At 47.2% G+C, this 24,689-nt stretch overlaps 1 long non-coding RNA gene across 3 annotated transcripts; it reads right to left on the bottom strand.

The window, feature by feature from the left end:
- Positions 1–6,956: 6,956 nt before the first annotated feature.
- Positions 6,957–24,684, bottom strand: LOC129146224 (uncharacterized). 3 transcript variants are annotated; one of them, XR_008552747.1, is made up of 4 exons: positions 24,556–24,684; positions 20,717–20,843; positions 18,834–19,232; positions 6,957–8,892 (listed from the first exon to the last, which is right to left on the bottom strand). It is a non-coding gene; the product is annotated as an uncharacterized LOC129146224 (long non-coding RNA). The 3 variants fall into 3 exon arrangements; XR_008552746.1 differs by lacking the exon at positions 20,717–20,843; XR_008552745.1 differs by lacking the exon at positions 24,556–24,684 and having other exon boundaries at positions 20,717–21,007.
- Positions 24,685–24,689: the final 5 nt, after the last annotated feature.

The following is a 24,689-nucleotide window of genomic DNA, read 5'->3' as shown; positions in this document are numbered from 1 at the left end:
GGGCCAGGCCAGGGCTTTCCCCACTTACTCATTTCCCCTGAGGTTTTCTGAGGACCTACTGTGTGCCAGAGCCAGTGCAGGTGATGCTAGAACGGAAGCCAAAAGCCCAACAGTCCCTGGTTCCTTGGCTGAGCAGAGCTGAGCTGAGCTGAGCAGCCTCCCCGGTCTGGACTCTCCTCCTCCAGTTATACACCTGCAGATCCCTGGTGCTTAAATTATTTTCAAATAAATCATGTTTTTCAAACTTTTAGGGGTGGAACAAGGGAACCTGAGTATGGATTGTACAGGGTTAAGAAGAGATTCATTCTGTTGGGATGATGTTGCGGTTGCTTAGAAGATGATTTTGTTTAGACACGCAAGCAAAGGTATTTACCACCGAAGCAACGTCAGATCTTATAATTTATTTCAAAATAAATTTGGAAACAGACATTTCCATGACCTATTTTAAAATCAGTTATCTGTTATAAAGCCTACTAAACTCTTGTTTTTCTTGGTGATGTTTAAAATTTCAAAGGTGTTGGATTTAGGAAATGCACCACACTTTACACTTTTAAGTATAATTGGAAAATCTCGTTTTTTTAAACGTGGGATTTTTGTGTAGACCTGTTGTCCTAGACACAGGGCAGTTCGTCAGTTGATGTGCCCAGACTGTGGGCACCTTGGGGTGCCCCATGTGTAGGGTGTAAGAGAATGAACGGGATCCCCAGGGGCCGCCCCTGTGGGGGCGCATTCAGGCAAATGAGCGAATATTCACACGAACCCTCGCTTACCCAGACTTAGGGGAAAATAGGGCAGAGGCGGCCAGGGGACCACAGACAATGGTGCCTAGGGGACCCCTGGGAGGACTCTGGGGGGACTCGGTGCCTCTGAGGGGGACTTAGTACCTGGTGGGGTCTCGGTGCCTGGGAAAGGGGTGGTTGGTTATTTTTTGACTGCACAAGTTGCACACCACGGGGACGTGACCGGTGAGATGATGTTGGGGTCCTGCTGGGATTATGTCTTCGAGGGAGGCGCCCAGTGGGCCAGCCGGTGCTGCGGCAGTGGGGCGCCCCGAAGGCGGTGGCTTCTGGAAGGGGGATCCTTCGGTGTGTGGTGCCGCTGAGCCTGGAGGGCCGACCCCCGCCCCCCGCGCCTCCAGGGCTCCCCGACTCCGCCGCCGCACTGTCTCCGCCCTCCAGCCCCTCCGTGGCGGGGCCGCAGCCCGTGCGTCCTGCTCTCGGCGGCTCCGCCGCAGTCTCGGTTCCGGACCTGCAGGGCAGAAAAGGGAAACCCGAGCCGGTGCCCTTCGTCCCGGGAGCAGCGGCTTCGTGGGGAGTTGGCGGAGCAGGGGTGCACGCAGGGCTGGGGGGTCCCTGGCCCGGGCGAGGCAGGGCGGCGAGGGGAGCGGGGGGCGGGGCCCAGGCCCGGGCAGGGCGGCGCCAGGCGGCGGCGGCCACGCGGGCGAGGGTCAGATCGCGCAGGGCCCCGAGCGCTGCGGGCGCAGGCCGGTGTGGGGGCCCCCGCGCCTTCGGGCTGCACCCCTCCTCCCGGGGACGCAGCAGGTTTCGGGGAGAGGGCGGGCGGCGGGCGGGCGGGGAGGGGAGGAAGGGGCTGGCGCGGGGGTCGCCCCGCCTCTGCACCCCAAGAAAACAGACGCGCACTCGCGCAGCTGCGCTCTCCCCGTCCGGGGGCTATGGGCGGCCTCCGTCGGGCGCGGAGAGTTCGGGCCGCTTCTCCTCAGCCAGGAGACCCCAGTCGCGGCGCGGAGCCGGGGGTGGAGTGGGGGGGTGGGGGGAGGGGGGCGATGCATGCAGGAGGCGCCCTGGCCCGGGAACTACAACGCTGGGGGCGGGGCATGCCCACATGGCGGGGCCGGCACGAGCACCAGAGAGGCGGAGACGCCGACCCCGGGCCGCACGGCGGCCCTCAGCCCGACAGACGCGGCCCGCGCACGCGCGTCCAGCCCTCGCCGGTCACCTCGCGGGCTCGGCCGATCCCCCACCGCTGAGCCGAGCGATTTCCCCGCAGACGTCGGGGGCTCCCCAGTTCGAGCATGGGTGACGATGACAGCCCCGACTGCGCCCCGACGCCCGCGGCCCCGCACGCTTGTCTCACTGCCAGCGGGACCCCGAGGGGGCAGACTAGGGGGGCACAGGGGGTCTCCGGGGGAAGAAGCGCCCGGGGGTGCCCGGGAACCGACCCGATGCGCAGCGAGCTCTCGCCCCGCCGCCCCCGCCTTCCCGCGCCCGCCGCGCGTTCTGTCCTGGGGCGGGGCGGCGCCTTCAGGGACTGGCCCACGCGGAAAGCGCGGCGTCTGCGCCGAGAAATGTCTTCCCCGGCGAGCCCCGGGGTCCCCGCGGGCCTCCACTGATGAGACGAGGCCACCGGCGGGCCGGGGTCACCCTCGAGACAGACTAACGGACACGAGCGCAGCCGCCGCCTCCGCCCACACCGAGTCCACTAGTGGGGCCGGAGCCTGAGCAAGTACGCGGGACGCCCCAGGCTCAGGAGGGGCGAGGGGAGCAGGGAAGGGCTGTGGGCGGTACCCCCAGGCGGGGGAGGAGGGCAGGGAAGGGCCGTGGGCGCGCGCAGGCTCTCGGCACAGTCACCAGGTCATGTTGGGGCGCGAAGGGGCGCAGGGGCCTGATAAACTGCGCAGCTCGCGCCCCAGATGCGCCAGGGGCGGGCGGGTCAGGCTCCTCGGCCAGGCAGGCGCTGCGTCGGGGAGGAAGGAGCAGCCACGCCCTCAGCCCAAGTTTCCGGGCCGGTAGTGGGGGCTGGGAGGCTCGTGACCCCCCCCAAGCCCGGAAGGCAGGGGAGCCCCTCCCCGGAGCCCCACCCTAGCGCAGGGTCCTGGACTCCGAGGGCCGCGCTGGGCAGGACGCGCTCCCGGGACGCGGCCTCCCCAGGGCCAGACCCGCGGCCGTCGGGAGACCGGGCTTTGGGGCGCGAGCTCTTGGGAAGGGAACGGGGTGTCCAAGGGCGTCCCGAGACAGACGCCAGGTGGGGCGCGCAGGAGGCCTGGACACCGGGTGGGGCGGGCGAGGCGAGGACCAGGCCATGCGCAGGGGCCTCGGGCCGGCGGGGAAGGGCTGGATGCGGGGGCTCCGGGGCTTATGTTGGGCCCGGGAGGAGCACACGGGCGGGCCCGTCCCTGAGCGTGACCCCCGCGGCTCGCTCCCGGCTCCTCGGGACCCTGAGGGCGCCCCGGGGCGGGCTCCCCTCTGTCCCGCGGGCCGTTTTCACTCCCGCAGGGTTGGGGGGCGTTTGGGGCACACGTTGTAAGCTTTCGGGGCTGAGCCCCCTCCCGCCCCAGGCCCAGCAGCGGAAGGGCAGAGCGGGTGCCCGGGTGTGGCAGCTGGGGTGTGTGTGTGTGTGTGTGTGTGTGTGTGTATCATTAACATGTGATTTTAACTTTGTGTGATGTTTAATATTTAAATTAATCATGTTGTTTCTGTGCCGGATGTCACTAAGCAGTGTGAAGGCAAGACGAGTCCACATTTCGGACGCGGCTGGACTGTTGACACTCCCTGCGGTGTAAAGGGTGTGTCATTAACATGTTTCTTCTGTGGTGGGATCACAGCACTGCCAGGATTCTCCACTTTCAACATTTAACACTAATAGAAGGACTTTCCACGTCATTAAAGACTGTTCAGTGTTACTGTATATTTAATTTTGTGTATATTGGGGGTTTTATTTGGATAGTTTCGAATCATTTTACTGTAAATAAAGTGTTATTGAACATTTTTACACATAAAGATTTATCGGAATTTGAAATCATTTCCTTAGTTCATTTCCAAAATTAAAATTACTATTTCCATTGAAAATGTATTTTAGGGCCTCCCCAGTGGCGCAGCGGCTTGAGCACAGCCTGTGGAGCTGTCCGCAGCCGCCGCAGCGCCGGGTCGAGCCCGCCGGCCTCGGAGCAGCCCACATGGCGCGCAGACCCCTCCCGTCTCCCCGCTGCGCCCCTCAGCCGTGTGTGTCGTCAGGCTGCCTGCTCTGCTTCCCGCTGTCTCTGGTGAATCCGCTCCCCCTCCCGCACATCTGGCCTGTTAATTTATTTACATTAATAAATAAATCTTTTTTAAAAAAAGGGTAAATATATTAAATTCAAAGTTCCCTGCAGAGGTGCTGTGAACTTATTTCTCAGGAATGGTGAGGACAGATTTCCTCTCCTGCCATCCTTTGTTCTGTCCCGCTGTCCTGCTCAAGCCTCCCGCCCTCCCCCTGCGTCGCGTCGCGTCGCGTCGCGGGCCTCACTTGTCCCAGCTCCCGCCATTGTCCGGCGCGGCCAGCGGCGCTTTCAGGCCTCTGGCAGGTCCTTTGTCAGCCCTTTGCTGTATGTACCCTTTAAATGCGCCCTCGGCAATTACGTCATCACTCTTGAGACTCCCAGGGTGCACCAGGCAGAACGCGAGAGGCCGCGCCAAGAGCGGCTCCCAAGGGCACATTAAAGAAGTAGAGGAACTAATGTTGCCGCCTCGTGGACTGGGGTGGTATCGTGGGAAAATCGCGGTCTGAAATTCGGCGGACTGGAAGTGGCTGCGCAAAGAGCGGCTCCCCGCGGCGTAATGAAGGCGCGGGTGGCGCGGGTGGCGCCGCCTTGTGACCCAGAGGGATAAGTTGGGGGAAACTCAGAATGATGATGGCAGTGGGATGGGTAAGGTAAAGCGCCAGGAGGGGTGAGAAAGATGGAGTAAGGCGGGAAGCGGGAGGAGGAATGAGGTGGCGCGGCTGAGCACGGGATAATGTACGGACTGGACTGTGAATAAGATGCAGCGGTGTGTTTCAGGCAATAGAAAGGGCGGTGAGGACCATGTGAAAAATAACGGGGGAGGGCGCCGCCTGGTGGCCATCAGTGGCGAGACAGCAAATCCCTGACAAGTGGCCAAAGGGAAGGAAAGGCCCAGGTGGCCAAGCTCGGGTACCACGAAGGGGGCCTGTGGGGCAGAGTCGAGTGGCCTGTGGCGCAGGGAACAGCCATGACAGCCCACGGGGAAGGGGCGGACCCGGCGCAGAGGCAGGAGCAGTAGAGCACGGTGGGCTTGTGTGTCCAGAGCCTTGAAGAGGAAAACCGGATAGACTAAAATGTTAGTGAGACTAGGAAATCTGTCCTTACTATTCCTGAGAAGTAAGTTCACAACCCCTCTGCAGGGAACTTTGAATTTAAAATACTTGAATGTTTAATGTAAATAGTAATTTTTTTTTGGAAATGACCTAAAGAACTGTTCAAATTCAGAGAACACTTTATTTACAGTAAAATGATTGGAAACTAAATTTAAAAACCCCAATATACACGAAATTAAATGTAAAGGCTGGATAGATACAGTAACACTGAATAGTTTTTAATGCTGTGGACAGTACTTATAGTGCAGTGTTAAATGATGAAGTAGAATATAAAATTTTAGCGATGATGTAAGCACACTCTCCTTAACCCTTATGTGTGAGTAGAACACAATGTAAACCAACTGTACATCGAGTGGAATATTACACAGAAGTGCAAATAAAAGCCTCAAGCTGCATCCAAAATGTGGACTAGTCTTGCCTTCATACTGTTGAGTGACATTCAAGACAGAAACATAACAGGATTTAATTTAAATATTCAATACCAGACAAAATTAAAATCAGGTTTAATGATACATGCAGTGATACATACCAGGATATGTAGTGAAGAGCCAAGAAAAAATGGGTGACAGCCATATAGGGGCTTCTTTATGGACGAAGATCATGCGATGATGTGACTTTACATTCCTTGACCTATTTAATGGAAGCTCATTTTATAATTATCAAGCTACTTCCCACCTTCTACACAGGCAAGTGCCAATATAGGGGAAAAACTAGGAAGGAAATGTACTAAGTCATAAGAATACTTTTTGATACAGTTCATCCTATTTTATTCTACTCTTCACATTTTCTATAATATACACAACTCCCTATCATTATCAGGACCAGTAACAGAAGCTGATGGAAACTCCATTGGTAAAATGACCTCCTTGCTCCTTGGCAGGGGAAAGTAATTTTTTAAAAGGCTGAAGAATACCATGTAGTTACAGAAAAACATTTTAGGATGAAACATGGTCTCCCGCTAGTCACACAGGCAAGGGCAGAGCAGCAGTGATGCGAGTTCACGTCAAGGTCACCTCATTTTTTTTTTTTTTTTTTTAGTGAGGGTGTTTGGCTTTCTAGCCTGAACCTGTGCTCCGGCTAGCTTTTCAACCCAAATAAACAACTTTTGCCCCTATTCTTCATTTTTAAATTTAGAAATTTATTCTGTTTAATCCACAGCTGTATATAGCTTCAATTAAAAATAAAAGTGAAAACAAGACACTCCTTCAAAGTCTGAGCCCTTCCAGCTTACAAATACAAGAAAGTTGTCTTTGTCTACAAGAGATGCAGGAAAAATAATGAATGGGGCCTGGATATTTCATAAAACAAAATTTTGTATAACAAAGCTTCTCCCTGTGACTCGTTCATTGCCTTTACAACAAAAAGGGAAAAAAAAAATAGTAGAGAGGGACCTCCCTGTGGGCGCGAGGGGTTAGGACGCTGCACTATAAAGCACCAGCACCAGCAACTGCAGCACGAGTACCATCCCTGTCCAGGGAGCTGACCCACATGGTGCAGCAGACATCTCCTGTCTCCCCGCTGCTCCCCTCAGCAGTGTGTTTCAGTCAGTCTGCCTGTTCTGCCCCCCACTCTGTCTCTGGTGAATCCTCTCAAACACAACCCCCATCTCTGGCTTACAACCCAGTTCTTGAGTGCATAAATAATCTTTTAAGATTTATTTATTTATGCACACAAGAACTGGGGTACAGGCCAGAGATGTGGGGGGTGAGAGGATTCACCAGAGACAGAGTGGGGAACAGAACAGGGAGATCTACTGAAATACATTGCTGAGGGGAGCAGCAGGCATGACAGGAGAGGTCTGCTGCGCCACGTGGGACCCACTCCGGCCAGCCGGGATCGAACGGGTGCTGTAGAGGCTGCAGACAGCTTCACAGCGCTGCGCTCAACCACCTACAACCACCTTCGCCACCAGGGGAGGTCCTGTTTTAAATACAATTCTTAACACACCTCGTTTTATTTGCATTGAGTTAGGACCTTCTACCTTTTGATTTTTAGATTGTAAGAGGTTATGGAAAAAATTCATCTTTATTTATCCCGCAGGCCCAGAGGTGATCTTTTTCCAAAGTCCGAGCCCTGAGCCATTGGGTGACAGAGCACCCATGGCCCCAGAAGGGGCACATTTACAACTTGAAGCAAGCAGGGAGTAGAGAAGCAGGAGACTTCTAAGAGCTCACCTGGTCATCTAAGGGGCACAAGTCAGGCTCCTGGCCAGTCACTCCCTGAAACTTTTAGTCCACCCCCAGGCCTTGTCCCAACATAACTCCAGGGCAGGAGGCACAGGCGGGTCTGTTGCAGGCTCCGCGACTCCCAGCCTTTCACTGACAGTGTCTGCCACAGCCAGACCCTAAAATATCCACAAGTCATTAAAACAGCAAACAAGGTTGCTTGAATTTCTGGGAAAGATTTTTTTTTTAATCGTTGTTAAAAATCCCCTTACCTGAAGCTGACATAAAAGCAAGGCGTGGGGCCTCCCTGATGGTGCAGGGGTTAAGCACCACACTGTGAGGCCATCCGCAGCCTCTGCAGCTCGAGTTCCATCTGATGGAAAGACTGGAAAGGAGGCCTCACGCGACTAAAACCTGACTCACGCAAGGAGGTGGGGGTCGAGGGGAATAACAGGACCATTAACCCAGCTGTGGAGGTCAGACCCTTAGGCACCAGTGCCTAGTCACAGGGCAGGACACCTGAGCAGGATCCGAAGCTCTAGGGAGTGGCACACAGGCCTGAGGGGAAGGATATGGAGATGGGGCCCACCCTGGAATCTCTGGTCCCTTTCTAGTGTTGCCTGTTACCTGACATCAGCAACAAACAGCCACTCCATGGAGGAGTGACCCTCCCAAAGAGAAAAGGGCTGTATCAGAGCAGTCTCTGCACGGGCTCAAGGCAGCCATCCCTCTGCCCACCCGTGACTATGCAGGTGCCTCTTCTCATCAACTCTCTCCCTCTGTAGGGCAGCAGCCTCCTGCCTGCTGTGACCTGTCAGGCCTCTCTCAGCAAAACCTGTCCCTTTCCCTTTCCCTAATAAATCTGCCCTGTTTTTTTGTGGGACCCTCGCCAGCGGCCAGGGAACGAACAGGCGCTGCAGAGGCTGCAGGCAGCACCACGGCCCAGCGCTCAACCGCTGCGCCACCAGGAAAGGCCCTAAATCTGCCCTTTAATGTAACTAGTGTCTCTGTCTCATGGAGAAACGTGGCTGGGGAACTCGTTGTGTCCTGCTGGAACGGGAGCTCTGGGGGCACCTTTCCCAGAGTGACCCCTAGGACCCGCACGCACTCTACACCTACAACATTTTGGCGACCGTGAAGGGACTCGTCACATCATCTGGTGCCAACATCACATCCCCAGGCAGGAAGGTGACCCATAGGGCGCCGCAGACCTCTCCTGTCTCCCCGCTGCTCCCCTCAGCAGTGGATTTCAGGCAGTTCACCTGCTCTGTTCCCCGCGCTGTCTCTGGTGAATCCCCTTGCCCCCACCCCCGCACCTCTGGCTGCACCCCAGCTCTTGTGTTCATAAGTAAAGAAATCTGTTTAAAAAATAAGTAAAAATTGGCCTTCCTGGTGGCGCAGGTGGTTGAGAGCCATGCTGTGAAGGTGTCCGCAGCCTCTGCAGCGCTGGTTCAATCCTGGCCGGCCGGCGAGTCTCCCACATGGCGCGGCAGACCTCTCCTGTCTTGCCTGCTGCTCCCCTCACCAGTGTGTATTTCGTCAGTCTGCCTGTTCTGTTCCCCGCTCTGTCTCCGGTGAATGCTCTCACCCTCCAGTGCATCTGGCCTGTACCCTGGTTCTTGTATAAAAATAAATAAATCTTTAAAAAAATAAGTAAAATAAAAGCATGACTAAAACATCATTTACCTGCAGATCCTGACATGGATCCTATTGCAAACATTACAAAGCAGCTGCTATTCAAAATATATTGTGAGAAAAATGAAGGCTCTCGGCTCCACATAGAATGTTTCTTGTTGCACATCATGGTGCAGCACAATATACTTTGGCCCAGACTCTGACATCCCTGAGTCTGTTCCGTGGTTTGGTGTAATACTCAGCCTTCAGCCGGGAGCCTGTGTTTATTTTGGGGGGTCAGAAGGGTCTCCTGGGGACTGTGCAATCTTGGGTTTTGTTTCCTGAACCGAGGCTGGCCTCTCTCTGCCTTTGGATTGGTGAGCTCTATAGAGGATCTTCTACTGCCACTTTCACTTTAGTTTTCTGGTTCTATTTCCCTGCTCAGCTTTTTCTTTTTTTCTTTTCTCTTCAAATTATACAGGGGATTTCTTGTTAACATTTCTTTCAGGGAAGATTTGTTAGTGGACCACTTCTTCAGCTTTTGTTTGTCTGGGCAGAACATTTTTACTCTCTTGTCTCTGTAGGAGAATCCTGCAGGTTAGGATATTTGTGACCCGTATATTTTATCTCTATTCTGAATACGTTATTTCATCCTCTCCTTGCACTACAGTCCTCCAGAAATGTAAGTCGGGTCCATCCCCACATATGCACGGTCCATGACAGAAACTTGTTAAGAGGTGCTAGGATCTGGGCCTCATCCTGGTGTGGTTACCTGAGCGTTCTAAAAGGATAACTCTACAAGACTTTCCATGAAAACCAGCATCAGGAACATCATTGGTACACTCTACCGATAGACTAGAGAGAGAGAGAAATTGGAGAAAGAAGAAAATTTCCATAGAAAGCAGTCCAATAAATCCAGAAAAGAAGAAAATTATTATATAAGGAAAAGAGAGCCAAGATCACTCATCTTCTGGGGCACAAGGACCATAGGGAAAGCTTTTGGTATGGGGACCTGGCAAGAATTTTGTTTATTGTTGGAGTGCTATGCAAGAAATCCCAGGTCCAGACATGCAAATGATCCCTCTTACTTTCCTTTTGCTTTGTGAAATGAATGTGTATACTATTGTAAAATAGTCTCCTTTGTGGGCCCCCCTGGTGGCACAGCGGTTGAGCGCTGGTTGCCAAGCTGCCCGCAGCCTCCACAGTGCTGGTTCGATCCCTGGCCGCCGGGAGGGTTCCACATACTGCACAGACTTCTCCTGCCGCCCGCTGCTCCTCTCAGCAGTGTACTTCCTCAGCCCGCCTGTTCTCCTCCCCGCTCTGGCTCTGGTGAATTCTCTCACCCTCCCGTGCTTCTGACTGTACCCAGTGCCTATATAAATAAATAAATAAATCTTAAAAAAAATAATCTCCTTTGTACTCACTGAGTATTTCTACTGGGAGAAAAAGATGAATACGTCAGGGGCTACCAGCAAACATTTCCATTTTAAAGCCATTTCAGTGACTCAGACAGGGCTGCCACCATATAAGGTCAAATGTGGCATTTACTCTATGATGCTAATTAATTTCATGCATGTTTGCCTGGGGCATTATTTCACTTCCCTGGATGTTCCTATGAGATTCAGAATTGAGAGTATTATTCATTGTACACAAAAATATAAAGGGTCTTTGTAAGGCAGTCAAATATAAATGACATTTAAGGCTATCATCACTGTGAATGTTACATGAATCTCAAAGTCAAAAATCTGTTCACCTTATTAATTCAAGCATTAATTCAAGCATTCATCTTAATTCAAGCATTTTCTACATGGATATAGAATATTGAGTTCAATTCTTTCCTCTGTTTAGTGAGATGAGCTCTTTATGCTGACCTTGTTTTTGCAGATTTATTTCATTCTGTTGTTCCCAATATGAGTTAATTTGCATTTGGGGGCTTTATATGTACCTAGTTGGCCAGAAAATTGAGCAGGCAAAATATAAACAGACCAAAAAAAACCCACAAAACCTGCAACACAAACACCCTCTTACGTTCAGAACAATTGAATAGCAATATTTCTCTATATTAAAGACAAGAAGCTACCTATAAATCCTTTTTCAATTCCATAATAGTTACAGCCTGAAATTAGTGATGCAAAAGTAGCTTTCCCAGTTCCTGTGCAGTTATGAGTGATCATGTGACTCGTTCTTCCCAATACAAAGTGAACAAATGTGACAGATGTTACCTGATAAGAAGTATCAGATGTTACATGATAAGAAGCTCATGTTCCTTCTCAATGACCTCTTAGTCCACATCCAAAGAATTGATGTAATATACTATGATATTATCTAGGATAGTTGATCTGTGAGCCAGAGGTTGCTAGTATTCTTATAAGACCAAGCAGGAAAAAAATGGTTCAAGAGAACTGTTCTAAGAAGGAATTCATAAGAAATAATGTTTTATTCTGTTGAACTGTTGCATTTGTATTTAATGATCACCACAATCTTTTTTTTTTTCTAGCTATAAGAAACCTGTTTATTTGTGATAAAATCATTGCACTGGGATACTGGATCCCTGAAACTACATGCTTCACAAAGATGAGGATCTTGTCTATTATTGGACTATGGTTTGCCCTCAGATAATTTTTTTTTTGAGGTGAACAAGGTGTCTTTATTTATTTATTCATTTATTTTAGATTTTTAAGGGTTTTTTTTTATCTTTCTTTGAAATTTTTTTTTTATCTTAAATTTTATTTTTATATTCCCCCATACAATTGCAAACGCCCCATTCTGACCCCAATCCTTCCCCTCCCGTCCCCCACCCCCCAAAAAGTGTCTCTGGTTCATAGTTTTTTGTTGATTTTGATTTTCACTTTCTTATATTCATTTTCCTGGTCCCTTATTTAAGTTTTCTAGATTCCTGCTATGAGTGAGACCATCCGGTATTTTTCTTTTTCTTTTTGGCTTATTTCGCTGAGCATGATCCCTTCCAGCGCCATCCATGTTGCTGCAAATTGCATGTGTTTATCTTTTTTGAATGCTGAGTAATATTCCATGGTATATATGTACCACATCTTCTTGATCCAGTCATCTACTTTTGGGCATTTGGGTTGTTTCCAAAGCTTAGCTATTGTAAACAGTGCTGCTATAAACATAGGGGTGCAGGTGCTCTTTGGAATTGATGTTTCTGTGTCCTTTGGGTAAATACCTAGGAGTGGAATTGCTGGATCATATGGAAGCTCTATGTTTAGTAGGTCCAGAAATCTCCACACAGCTCTCCATAGTGGTTGGACCAGTTTGCACTCCCACCAACAGTGCAGAAGAGTTCCTTTTTCTCCACATCCTCGCCAACATTTGTTGTTGCTAGTTTTTTTAATATGTGCCATTCTCACTGGTGTGAGATGGTATCTCATGGTAGTTTTGATTTGCATTTCCCTGATTGCAAGTGATGTTGAACATTTTTTCATATGTCTGTTGGCCATTTGCATTTCCTCTTCAGAGAAGTTTCTTTTTAGCTCTTCTGCCCATTTTTTGACTGGATTATTTTCTTTGTTGTTGCTGAGTCTCATCAGCTCTTTGCAGATTTTTGTGATCAGTCCTTTATCATTAGTGTTGGGTGCAAAAATGTTCTCCCAGTTGGTGGGGTTTCTCTTTGTTTTTGTTATTGTCTCTTTTGCTGTGCAGAAGCTCTTTAATTTGATGTAGTCCCAGCTGTTTATCTTTGCCTTCACTATCACTGCTTTGGGTGATGTGTCTGTAAAGATGTCTTTGATGTGCAAATCCCGTAGTGTTTCGCCTATATTTCCTTCTATGTATTTTATGGTTTCAGGTCTTATGTCTAGTTCTTTAATCCATTTTGAGTTGATTTTTGTGTATGGTGTGAGGTAGTGGTCAAGCTTCATTCTTTTGCATGTAGCGACCCAGTTTTCCCAGCACCATTTATTGAACAAACTTTCTTTGCTCCAATGCATAGTCTTTGCTCCTTTGTCAAAGATTAGTTGACCATAAATCTGTGGGTTTATTTCTGGATTTTCTATTCGATTCCATTGGTCTGTATGTCTGTTCTTGTTCCAATACCATGCAGTTTTCATGATTATGGCTTTGTAGTATAGTTTGAAGTCTGGGAGTTTGATGCCTCCATTTCCTTCTTTTTTTTTCAGTAGAGCTTTGGCTATTCGGGGTTTTTGGTGATTCCATATGAATTTCATCAATAATTGTTCTATTTCTTTGAAGAATGACATTGAGATTTTGATTGGAATAGCATTGAATCTGTATATTGCTTTTGGTAGGATGGCCATTTTAATAATGTTTATTCTTCCAATCCATGAGCAGGGGATGTCTTTCCATTTCTTTGTGTCTTCTTCTATTTCTTTTAACAGTGTTTTATAGTTTTCTTTGTATAGGTCCTTTACCTCTTTTGTTAGATTTATTCCCAAATATTTGATTTTTTTTGTTTCAATAATAAAAGGGGTGGTTTTTTTGATTTCTTCTTCTTCAGATTTATTGTTTGTGTATAGGAAGGCTACTGACTTTTGAATGTTGATTTTGTATCCTGCCACTTTACTGAACTGACCGATGAGTTGAATTAGTTTTTCTGTGGAGATTTTGGGGTTCTCTATGTATATTATCATATCATCTGCAAATAGTGATAGTTTGACTTCTTCTTTTCCTATTTGGATTCCTTGGATGTCTTTCTCTTGTCTTATTGCTCTGGCTAGGACTTCCAGTATTATATTGAAAAGCAGTGGTGAGAGTGGACATCCTTGTCTTGTTCCAGATCTTAATGGAATTGCTTTCAGCTTTTCACCATTGAGAATGATACTGGCTGTTGGCTTGTCATAGATGGCCTTTATGATGTTGAGGTATGTTCCTTGTATCCCAAGAATTTCAAGGGCTTTTATCATGAATGGGTGTTGCACTTTGTCGAAAGCTTTCTCAGCATCTATTGATATTATCATATGGTTTTTATATTTCTTTTTGTTGATGTGTTGGATAACGTTGATTGATTTTCGGATGTTAAACCATCCTTGTGCCCCTGGAATGAATCCAACTTGGTCGTGGTGAATTATCTTATGGATACATTGTTGGATTCTGATAGCTAAAATTTTATTGAGGATTTTTGCATCAGTGTTCATTAGGGAGATTGGCCTATAGTTTTCCTTTTTTGTGTTGTCCTTATTCGGTTTTGGTATTAGTGTAATATTGGCTTCATAGAACGTGTTTGGTATGGTCCCTTCCTTCTCAATTTTTTGGAAGAGTTTGTGGAGGATAGGCACTAATTCGTCTCTGAATGTTTGGTAGAATTCATTTGTAAATCCATCAGGTCCTGGGCTTTTGTTTTTGGGGAGGTTTTTGATTACCATTTCAATTTCGCTGCTTGTAATTGGTCTGTTTAGGTGTTCTATTTCTTCTTTATCTAGCTTTGGGTGATTGTAGAGTTGTAGGAATTTGTCCATCTCCTCTAGATTGTTGAACTTGTTTCCATATAACTGTTCATAGTAGTTACTGATTATTCTTTTGATTTCTGCTGTGTCCGTTGTGATTTCTCCTCTTTCATTTATGATCCTGTGTATTTGTGCTTTCTCCCTTTTTTCCTTTGTGAGCCTGGCTAGGGGTTTGTCTATTTTATTGATTTTTTCAAAGAACCAGCTCTTGGTTTCATTGATTTTTTGGATTGTTTTTTTAGTTTCAATTTCATTTATTTCTGCTTTGGTTTTTATTATTTCTTTTCTTCTACTGGATTTGGGTTTTTTTGTTGTTCTTTTTCTAGATCTTTGAGCTTCGAGATTAGGTTGTTTCTTTGAGTTCTTTCTTGTTTTTTGATGTGAGCTTCTATTGCTATATATTTTCCTCTTATTACTGCTTTTGCTGCATCCCATACATTTAGGATATTGGTGTCCTCCTTGTCATTCAATTCAAAGAATTTTTTAATTTCTTCTTTGATCTCCTCGTTAGTCCAGTGGTCTTCCAGTAGTGTGGCTTTTAATCTCCATGAGGTAGGATAGTTCCTTGCCTTCTTTTTATGATTTATTTCTAGTTTGATGCCTTCGTGGTCAGAAAAGATGGTTGGTATGATTTCAATCTTGGTGTATCTGTTGATGTTTGTCTTGTGCCCCAGTATGTGATCGATCCTGGAGAATGATCCGTGTGCGCTTGAGAAAAATGTGTACTCCGTTTTTTTTGGGTTTAGTGTTCTATAGATGTCTGTTAAGCCCAAATGCTCTAGGTCCTTATTTAGAGCTTTAGTTTCTTTACTTATTTTTTGTCTTGTTGATCTATCCATTGTTGATAGTGGTGTGTTGAAGTCTCCCACTACGTATGTGTTTTCTCTGATGTCTGTTTTCAGAGAGGACAACAGTTGTCTGATATATTTTGGTGCTCTTTCGTTTGGTGAGTATATGTTAATGAGTGTTATTTCTTCTTGAAGTATTGTCCCCTTAATCATAATGTAGTGACCATTGGGGTCTCTTTTTATTTTTTTGAGTTTGAAGTCTGTTTTATCTGATATAAGTATAGCTGTTCCTGCTTTCTTTTTTGGCCCATTTGCTTGTAGGATTGTTTTCCATCCTTTGACTTTGAGCCTATTTTTATCTTTTGTAGCTAAATGTGTTTCCTGGAGACAGCAAAAGGTTGGGTTTTGTTTCTTAATCCAGGCTGCAACTCTGTGTCTTTTTATTGAAGAGTTTAGTCCATTTACATTTAGAGTTAATATTGATATGTTAGCATCTGTATTTGCCATTATGTTTGTCTTTCCTTTGATTTTATTTATTCTTTTAATAACTTTTTTTTTTGGTCTTCTTTCGTTGTTATTCGTCCCTCTGAGGTTCTGGCTTTAGGATTCCTTGTAGTATTTTTTGGAGTGGGGGTTTATTCGTAATGAAATTCCGGAGTTTCTCTTTGTCTGGGAAGGTCCATATTCTTTCTTCATGGAGGAAAGAGAGCTTTGCGGGATAGAGTATTCTTGGTTGGCATCTGTTTTCTTGGAGTCTGTTGACTATGTCCCTCCACTCTCTCCTTGCCCGTAGTGTTTCTTCAGAGAAGTCTGATGTCAGCCTGATTGGTTTTCCTTTGAATGTTATCTGTTTCTTTCCTCTTGTCAGCTTCATTATTTTTTCCTTGTCCTGGATTCTTGGGAGCTTTACTATTATGTGTCTTGCTGTGTTTTTCCTTTCGTCGTGGAAGTTTGGTGTTCTTCTTGCTTCTTGTATATCAATTTTCAGCTCCTTCTTCGCATTTGGGAAGTTCTCTTCAATTATCTCCTTGTAATATTCTCTGTTCCTACATCTCTCTCCTCTCCTTCTGACATTCCTATAACTCTTATATTTCCTTTCCTCATGGAGTCAGATAGTTCTCGAAGTCTTTCTTCATTCTTTTTCCTTCGTACTTCTCTTTCCTTTTCTGTTTTGGTTCTTTTTATTTCTGTGTCTTCAAGAGAACTTATTCGTTCTTCCATTTCATCTATTCTGCTTTCCTTGCTTTTCCCGGAGTTCTTTAGTTCCTCCATTAATTCTTTGATCTCCTGCATTTCTTTTACTTCCCTCTTTAGGGACTCAATTTCATTCTTCTGACCATTGTTTTCCCTCTTTAGGGACTCAATTTCCTTCTTCTGATCTATCACTTTTTTAATCATGGCAATTTTAAATTCTCTTTCTGGAAGGCTCAGAAGTTCTTCCAAGTTGCTGTCGTTGCAATCTGGGGAGTGGTTTTCTTTTTGTGGTGTGCTTCTTTCCTGAGGAGTTGTTAGGTTGCGTGTGGTTCTTCTACTCCCTACTGTCTGTTTTCTAATTTGTCGTATGCGTTGGGACACTGTGATGCTCGGACTGACTGGCATCTTGGGTGAACTTCTCCGCTCCCCTCTGGCTCTTCCAGGAGCCATCTCTGCCTTCTGGGGGAGCTTTCTGCTGGTTTTAGGCAGTTTTTACTGAAGAAATGTCCCTGTTCTCAAATGGCAAAGCGGGATGCAGTCCCTGCGCCTCCGGTTTCAGGCACACTCTTCTGCGCCCCCGGTCTGCCCCGGACGTGAGTGCCTGCTCCCTCTGTGGGCTCAGACTGCTGGTCGGAAGGGGCCTGGCGTGGAATAACTTCCCGGCTGGCCACTGCAGAAGCCTTCTGCCCTTTTCAAGCAGTCTTAAGAAATTTCCTGTTCTATGGGGTGTTAGTGACTTTTTTTTTCCTGGTCACTAGGTGGCGCCAGAGATCTCTCCTAGTGTCCTTGGGGGGCTGTTTTTCATCCCCCCAACCCCGTGGGACAGGGAGCAGAGCGGGAATGGTAGGGTACACCTCAACAGCTTTGGGGTGCTGTGTCTGCCTTGTGCCCCACCGTCGTGGAGAACCCACGCCCCGAATTTTCGTGCCCCGGGTCTCAGTTCAAAGCCCTCAGTTCCAGGACGCGGGCTGTAGCCCAGTTCAGTGGCGCGGGAATGGCGCCTTTTGCACTGCTCCCGTGCCCGGGTGCCTGGTTCCTGCTCACTCAGGGAGGGACCTTCACCTCAGTGAGGACCTCCGCGCGTCTCCCCGCAAGCCTAGGTCGTCTCCCCGCAAGCCTAGGTCGCAGGCGCGGGTACCTGGGCAGCCGCAATTCCGGTCTGCACTTGCTTTTCAAGCTCCCCGAGCGCGCCGCGTTTCCGCGCAAGCTTACCAGCAGCCCGGGCTGTGTGCGCGTCTCCCGGGGTCTTTGTTCTTCTCTAATGGCGCCCGGAGCCGTTTGCTCACCACCGCGGCGAATCCTGCAGGGTTCGCCTCAGCTCCCGTTCACGGGGTGTGGTGGCTGCAATAGTTCCTTTCCGCTCACAGTCCCGCTTGCTGCGTCGTTTGTTCTTGTTGGTTGTTTTGGTTTGTTGTTTCCCTCCTCTCTGCCAGTCGGAGAGTGCCGCCTCTGTGGGCGGGGGAGGGGAGCAGGGTTCTGCGCTTCCCTCCCTTCTGGTCCTCTTTTATGGCCACTTTCTTCTTCGGGTAGTTTGCTGGAGTCGTCCGTTTATCTTCCGTGTCCCGGTTCTCACTGGGACCTGCCGCTTTTCCTCCCTATTAACTTTTTTTAATGGGAGATCTTACTCGCAGCGTCTCCTCGCCGCCATGTTGCTCCGCCCATTTTCTGATCACCACAATCTTGTGGGTCTTCACTAATCTTTACAATATATATACTCTCTGCTATTGCTTACAAATCTTTAAGATTTCCAGAGATCCCAGTCTATCTCCCTAGGAGCTTCTGTAACTTCACCTACTTTTCAATCCAGTGCACATACTTTGTGGGTATTTCAATGTGTTAAAGACTTTACTTAGGGGGGTGGGGCAGAATGTCATACATCTTGGTATGAAATGAAATTTTTACTGGAATGATAACTATGACATTAACAACGCATGGCGATAAGTAGTGATTTTACCACTTCTAAAAACAGAAATATATCCCCTTAAATTTAGCCAATATTATTTGTTGTGCCCATGAACATTATCCAACAGGTTTGATGACACTGCACTTCCTGCCTTCATATTCAGACAGTGAAAGCTGTTTCATGGGACAAGTGTTACAGATGAAAAGGAACAGGTAGGAAATAAAAGTGTAATGCAAATCTAGACCCATAGTTGGATAGTTGACAGCTGCATGTCTGCAGGAAAAAAAAGAGTCAATATTTTCTGTGAGGATAGATTGAAATGGGATTAAAGTACAGCTGGATTTTATCTGATGTTCCATAACAGTACACATTTCTCTCAGATGTAAAAGAAGTATCTGGATGAGTCTGACGACTTAGACTATTCAGTAATCACAAATTCTATCACTTTTCTTTGTATATAAATATTGATAATTTTATATATCTAATGTGGCATTTCAGAAATAAGAACGTATTGCTCAGTACTGTTGAATAGATTCAGGTTGCAACTGGCAGGACTAGGAAGTGGCCACCCCAGGGGAGAGGGGTCAGCAGTGCCCACCTGATCTGTTGAGTGGATGGAAGAATCAAGGTACACACTCACCTCATAGCATAGCAAAGAGCTTCTGCACGGCAGGCAAGCACACTTCAAAAAGAGGTCATTGAGAGAGTAAATAATATGATTGTCAGATGCTATTCTGATAGGAAAAGGCCTAGGCAGCCACAGCTCCAGAGCTGCCTCATGCTTACAGCTCTGTGATCCCAAGGTGTCAGAGGAACACGGCTGAGGGCCGCTCCTTGGCAAGCTGACCTGGTCTGCTGCTCACCAGGCATCAACTCAGACACTCACCTGTTTCCTTGGGGTTCTGAGTTCCACACAGGAAGGTACTTAAGACAAGACACTGGCTTCTCAGTGCCCTTTTGTTCATGAGCACACCGGCTGCAGCAGCTTTGGCATCCTGGGGTGTCAGCCACAACCTTCTTCATCCCTAATCAGTGAAGCCTGCAAGGTTTCATTACAGACATTGAAGTGAACCATACACGATGAGCACTCGTTCTAACCCTTGATGATCTTCCTGCAATCCTAACTAAGGTACCGTCTACAGATTCTTTAGTATCGGTGGTTCACACAGGGCCACATGAGACTTACTCATTTCAGCAGAAAAACCCAGATACACTGCAAACAGAAAAGACGATCTCCCCTGAACATGGACGTAGCATTTGTATGTTAGGGATGCTCAGACCTCAGCCTGCTTAGGTTGTATAAAAATTCTTGATCCATAAACTATAATCTTTGAATTGTAAAGATTCTTCTTGTTCTCTTCCAGGACTTAAGGAAAACAGGCACCTGCCACTGCAAATGTCACCATCTTTCCATGTACACTAATGATGAATAAGCACCCTACAAGTTGTTCTATAAAATTCATTACCTGCAGACCCAAGTGAAAGGCTACTTTTAGTGTTGTTACATGTATGACCTTAGCTTATTTTCCACAATATGGAAACCATGAAAACTCAACACCAAATATTGGGAACAAACAGCAGAGGAGGTTCACTCGAAACCCACCAAAACAAAGTGGCCACTGAGGATTTCCGAGCAATAGCACATACATTATCCTGGACTCAGAGAGAAAATAATGCCACAGTCTCCCACACAGACTCAGCTTTCCAATTATTCCAGATGATTCTGAGTATTAGCTATTATAATATTCTAAATTATTTAATGTAAAATTAAATGATCACTATATCTTCCATTCTATCAAAGATGCCAATTTTTCAATTGGCCTCAAATAGTAAAGTCTGCATCTAAAGAGTAAGACCAATTCCTCAGGTCTCAGAGATAACATTTATAAGCCCCCTGAGACAATACCCACCATCAGATCCATAATGAAAATATTTTTCGTGCACCTTCAAAACTAACTTTTTATTTTTTAAATTGATGTTATAGTTCTAAGAGCCACAGTTTTTTTTTTTTTTTAAGATTTATTTATTTATTTATTTATTTATTTATTTATACAAGCACTGGGTACAGTCAGAAGCGCCGGAGGGTGAGAGAATTCACCAGAGCCAGAGCGGGGAGCAGAGCAGACAGAAAGACAGAAGGACCGAAGGACCAAAGGGCAGCGGGCGACAGGAGAGGTCTGCATGCCATGTGGGAGCCTCCTCCGGTGGCCGGGGAGCAGCCGGGGATCGAACCAGCGCTGCAGAGGCTGCGGGCAGTTTCGCAACCCAGCGCTCAACCGCTGCGCCACTGGGGAGGCCCTCCAAACTAACTTTGGAACATCTGTATTAGTATTCTGTAACATTCAATGAGCTCAACAAATAATTATGCTTACTCAACATCAAAACAAACTTTGAGGGCCTCCCTGGTAGACCAGGGCTTAAGTCTCACCATTATCACCACAATGGCCCACAATATGGCCTAAGTTCAATCCCCAGTCAGGGAGCTGACCCACAGAGGGCACAGCAGACCTCTCCTGTATTTACCTGCTGCTCCCCTGAGCAGTGTATTTCAGTATATCCGTCTGTTCTGCTCCCCACTCTGTCACTGGTAAATCCTCTCATCACCCGACACTGCTGGCCTGCACCCCAGGTCTTCTACACAAAAATAAATCTTTAAACAAAAAAAGCAAACTTTGAATTAGAAATTGGTAGAGTTCTTGTATGCATAAATAAAAATGCATAAATAAATAAAAATAAAAATAGGAATGTTGTAAGAATTATATAAAATAAAATATTAAAAAAATAAATCTAGGGCCACCCTGGTGGCACAGGGGGTTGGGGTTGAGCACCGCACTATGAGGGGGTCTACAGTCCCCACAGCCCCAGTTTGATCCCCGGCCGGCCAGCGGGTGTCCCACCTGGCAAGGCAGACCTCTCTTGTCTCACCCGCTGCTACCTTCAGCTGTGTATTTCAATTGGTCTGCCTGTTCTGTTCCCCGCTCTGTCTCTCGTGAGTCCTCCCACCCCCTGCTTCTCTGGCCTGTGCCCTAGATCTTTTGTGCATAATAAATAAGTGTTTTAAAAAGATAAATAACAAAACACCAATGATTCAAAACAATAAAGCACAGCAATGGTACCATGATCCCAAATGTCAACAGTAATGTCCAGTTTGGGGAGCAAAAGGATCAGAGTGTGGTGGCAGGGAGTACTGGCTACTTCACTGCAGACACATGGATTTACAGCCTGGGGAAGAATTTAGGCAGAAGCCAAGTCATATGTGCTTCCTCTGTAGCTGTTCAATAGCATAATAAAAACTAAACTCCCTATTTTCTACTTACAACTGAGATTCAACCAATGATAGCTATAAGTTTTTGACATTTTTAAAAGACCACAATAAATTTTAAAGAGGCTTTGTGTATAGCCCAGTCCCTGGCAGACTGCAGGCATTTAGCTAACCCTTGTTCACTACCTTGAGTGTTCAGCGTACTTTCTATCATGGAAAAGAATACACACACTCCTGTGCTGACATAACTGCTGAAAAAAAATAGTTACATATAAACATCATCATTAAATTGAAGTCCACTTATCCAGATGTGTATACTTTATTAAAACCCAAAGGATTGTTCTCAGAAGTGTCTATAAAGTCACACCCCATCCTGCTTGCTTTGCTTTATCAGATACTGCTTTTCACAAATTGAAGGTGTGTGGCAACCTGGACTGGGCTAAGTCCAGCAGCACCATTTCCCAAAAAACATATGTTCACCTCATGTCTCAGTGATATCTAATTAGGCTATTTTCCCGTTAGACAAAATACTACTGCATACCTAATAGACGACACTATAGAGCAAACAATTTTCACTCACACCAGGAAACCAACAAAAAAGTAATGACTTTATTTATGCAATATTAGGGTTGCCGTGGTATTCTGGAAATGAACCAACAATATCTTCAAGGTGTGCCTGCACCACCTTTTATTTGGTGCAATATAAGTACACCTATTAAAGCAAAGAAATGTATTTTGCTAAGGCTGCTGTTTGGAGCTGGCCCTACCCCCACTATGGCAAACCTAATGAAGATAGGAGGTGATCACAGCTGATGCTGGGATAGAGAAACGCTTGCCACAATATGTTTAAGAACATGTATCAGGATGAAATAGACCTATTTTTATCTCCAGAGAATTGTTCTGCATTTTGTTTATATCCAAAGCACAATTTAAAAGTGAAGGTAAGTACAGGACAGTGCACAGACACCAGCGGGCAGAGAGAGCTGAAAACGCCAAAGGTCTGTGAAAAGAAACACCTGCACAGTCACAGGCAGGCGGGAGCGCTGCCTCGCTCTCCAGAGCATTTTGTTAAAGTAGGACATACATCTTCACACTCAACTTCACATTCGGTTCATTGGAATAACAAACATAATCGAGATTGTTTCAGAGAATGGATGTGTGCTCTTCAATACTGAAAATTACTAAGAGCAATGTGCAAAAATCTAAACTTTAGGACTATGTAAATAACCTTTTTAAAATCTAATCACAAAATGATACAAGTTCACTGAAAAACTTATCAACAGAGGAAACATGAATAACAAAACAATCACCGTGAATACCAACATCCTGAGGACACCAGTCACTGCTTCTAGTGTGTTTCCCACTTGTATAGATCACATAGATCAAATCTTTAACAGTCAAAGGGGGGGTCTTATCCTGAATAATACTGCAGGCACTGCTGAGGCATTGCTTTCTTATCAGCTGTTCTAGATCTCCAGGAATTCCTTCTGGTAGGTACAGCAGCTAAATCTGCTGTATGGGAATAATTACAGAAAAGGCTATTTTGAAATGCAGTCTCCTGTGAGTAGCAATCACATTTGGGATTAGAGCTATTTCTAAAACTATTAAGGAAATCATGTGCAACATTAAAGACAGCATCTGCATGTAACACAATGATACATTAAACTTTTATTTTAACCTGAGGCTCTTTCCTTATGAAGGAGGAAGTCCAACACCCACGGAGCTGTTCTGAGGATGGACAGGGTTGCCCACACTCCTCCCCTCCCGCTGGCCTTCAGGGGGTTTCCAGATTAGCCTCATTTGACAATCTCTGATTTGGCCAAAAATATGTAGTCCAAAAATCCCTGACTTTCGTCCTTATTTGTATGATCTTAACACAAGTTCCTGTCTCCTTTGGACCTTAGGATTCTCAACTACGGAGTAGGAATAATGTCTCTACAGTGCCACCAGTGAGATCACATAACTTAAGTAATGGACTTGTTGCACAGGGTCAGGTAATCTCCAGCAGGTGCTCAGTAAACATCGATTTCTTTCCCCTTCCCTGACCTGTTCAACTTCTCTCCAAAGCAAGCATAAAAGGATTTATGATGGAGGAGGTAATATCAGTTTAACAGATTATAAATATTAAAAAGTTGATTATCGACAAAACGTCCACTTCCCAGGTGAATGAGTGTGGCTTATTCACGCTCTAATACAGGAGAGATCCTCTTAGGGCCAGGTATCAGTAGAGAAAAGACCTCAAGAGCTTAGGAATGGGCCCTTCAGTGTCTCAGATGATTTCCCATGAAGGACCTTCCATCCCCATTGGTGATAGCATCCAGCTGTCCTTGCTGTGGGAATCTCGGGGGTGTCCTTTAGTGATAAAGAGATAGTCACAGGTTTCAATACACTGAAATGGTGACTACAAACCCATTTTTGAAAAGCAGACATTGTATCCAGAGTGTGGCAGCCGTGTGGCTCTTGGTCACTCAAGGCTCAGGAAAGCCTGGTTCTATTCAAGGGGAGTCTGAAGTCGCCTCATGAGGCAGTTTCTAGGTGTCAAAGTTCCCTCTTCCAGGCTCTGAATGGCCACATCAGCTGCACAACAGGTAAGTGATGCCTCACCCTTCAGACGTGGGCCCAGGCCCAGCACGGGCAGCATCTCAGACCCCGTGAGAAATGCAGAGCCCCAGGCACCACGCAACCTACTGGGTAAGAACCTGCACCCCAGGAGACTGGGACTCGGCTCTGCCCTCCTGCCTGCTGGACCTGGCGTGGGGAGGGGGATGTCAGCCCCAGAAAAGTTTACAATACATTCTCCAAATTATATCCTAAGTCCACAGAGATAAAACACACAGATCAATGGAACAGAACGGAGAGCCCAGAAAACCCATCCGGAGGTTGATCAGTGCAGCAGGGAGGTGCTGGGAGCAAACACGGGGGATGCGCCTTCATTCAGGGGCGCCGCGCACCCTCAGGGTCACACTCGGGAATGTCCTGACCCCCATGTTCCCCCAGGACCCAAATGACCCGCGCAGAGCTCTCCACAGCCCGCCCGCCCCGCCCCGGGTTCCCTGACTCACGGCTCGGCCGTCAGCCGCGGGCAGGGAGACGTCCTCACCTTCCCCTGACCTGTTCAGCGTCTCCCCGCACTTCCCCGCCTCCTGTGCTTTGCCCCCGGGGCTTCTCCTGCCTCGGCCCGCGGGCCGCTCCGCCGGGGTGGGCGCCGCTGGAGGCCACGGCTCAGCCACTTCC

The sequence above is a fragment of the Talpa occidentalis genome, unplaced genomic scaffold, assembly GCF_014898055.3.
Source record: "Talpa occidentalis isolate TD23 unplaced genomic scaffold, MPIMG_talOcc4v2.1 talOcc4.19, whole genome shotgun sequence".
Taxonomy (NCBI): Eukaryota; Metazoa; Chordata; class Mammalia; order Eulipotyphla; family Talpidae; genus Talpa; species Talpa occidentalis.
The sequence above is the reverse complement of the archived record's forward strand: the minus strand, read 5'-3'. Positions and strand labels throughout refer to the sequence as shown.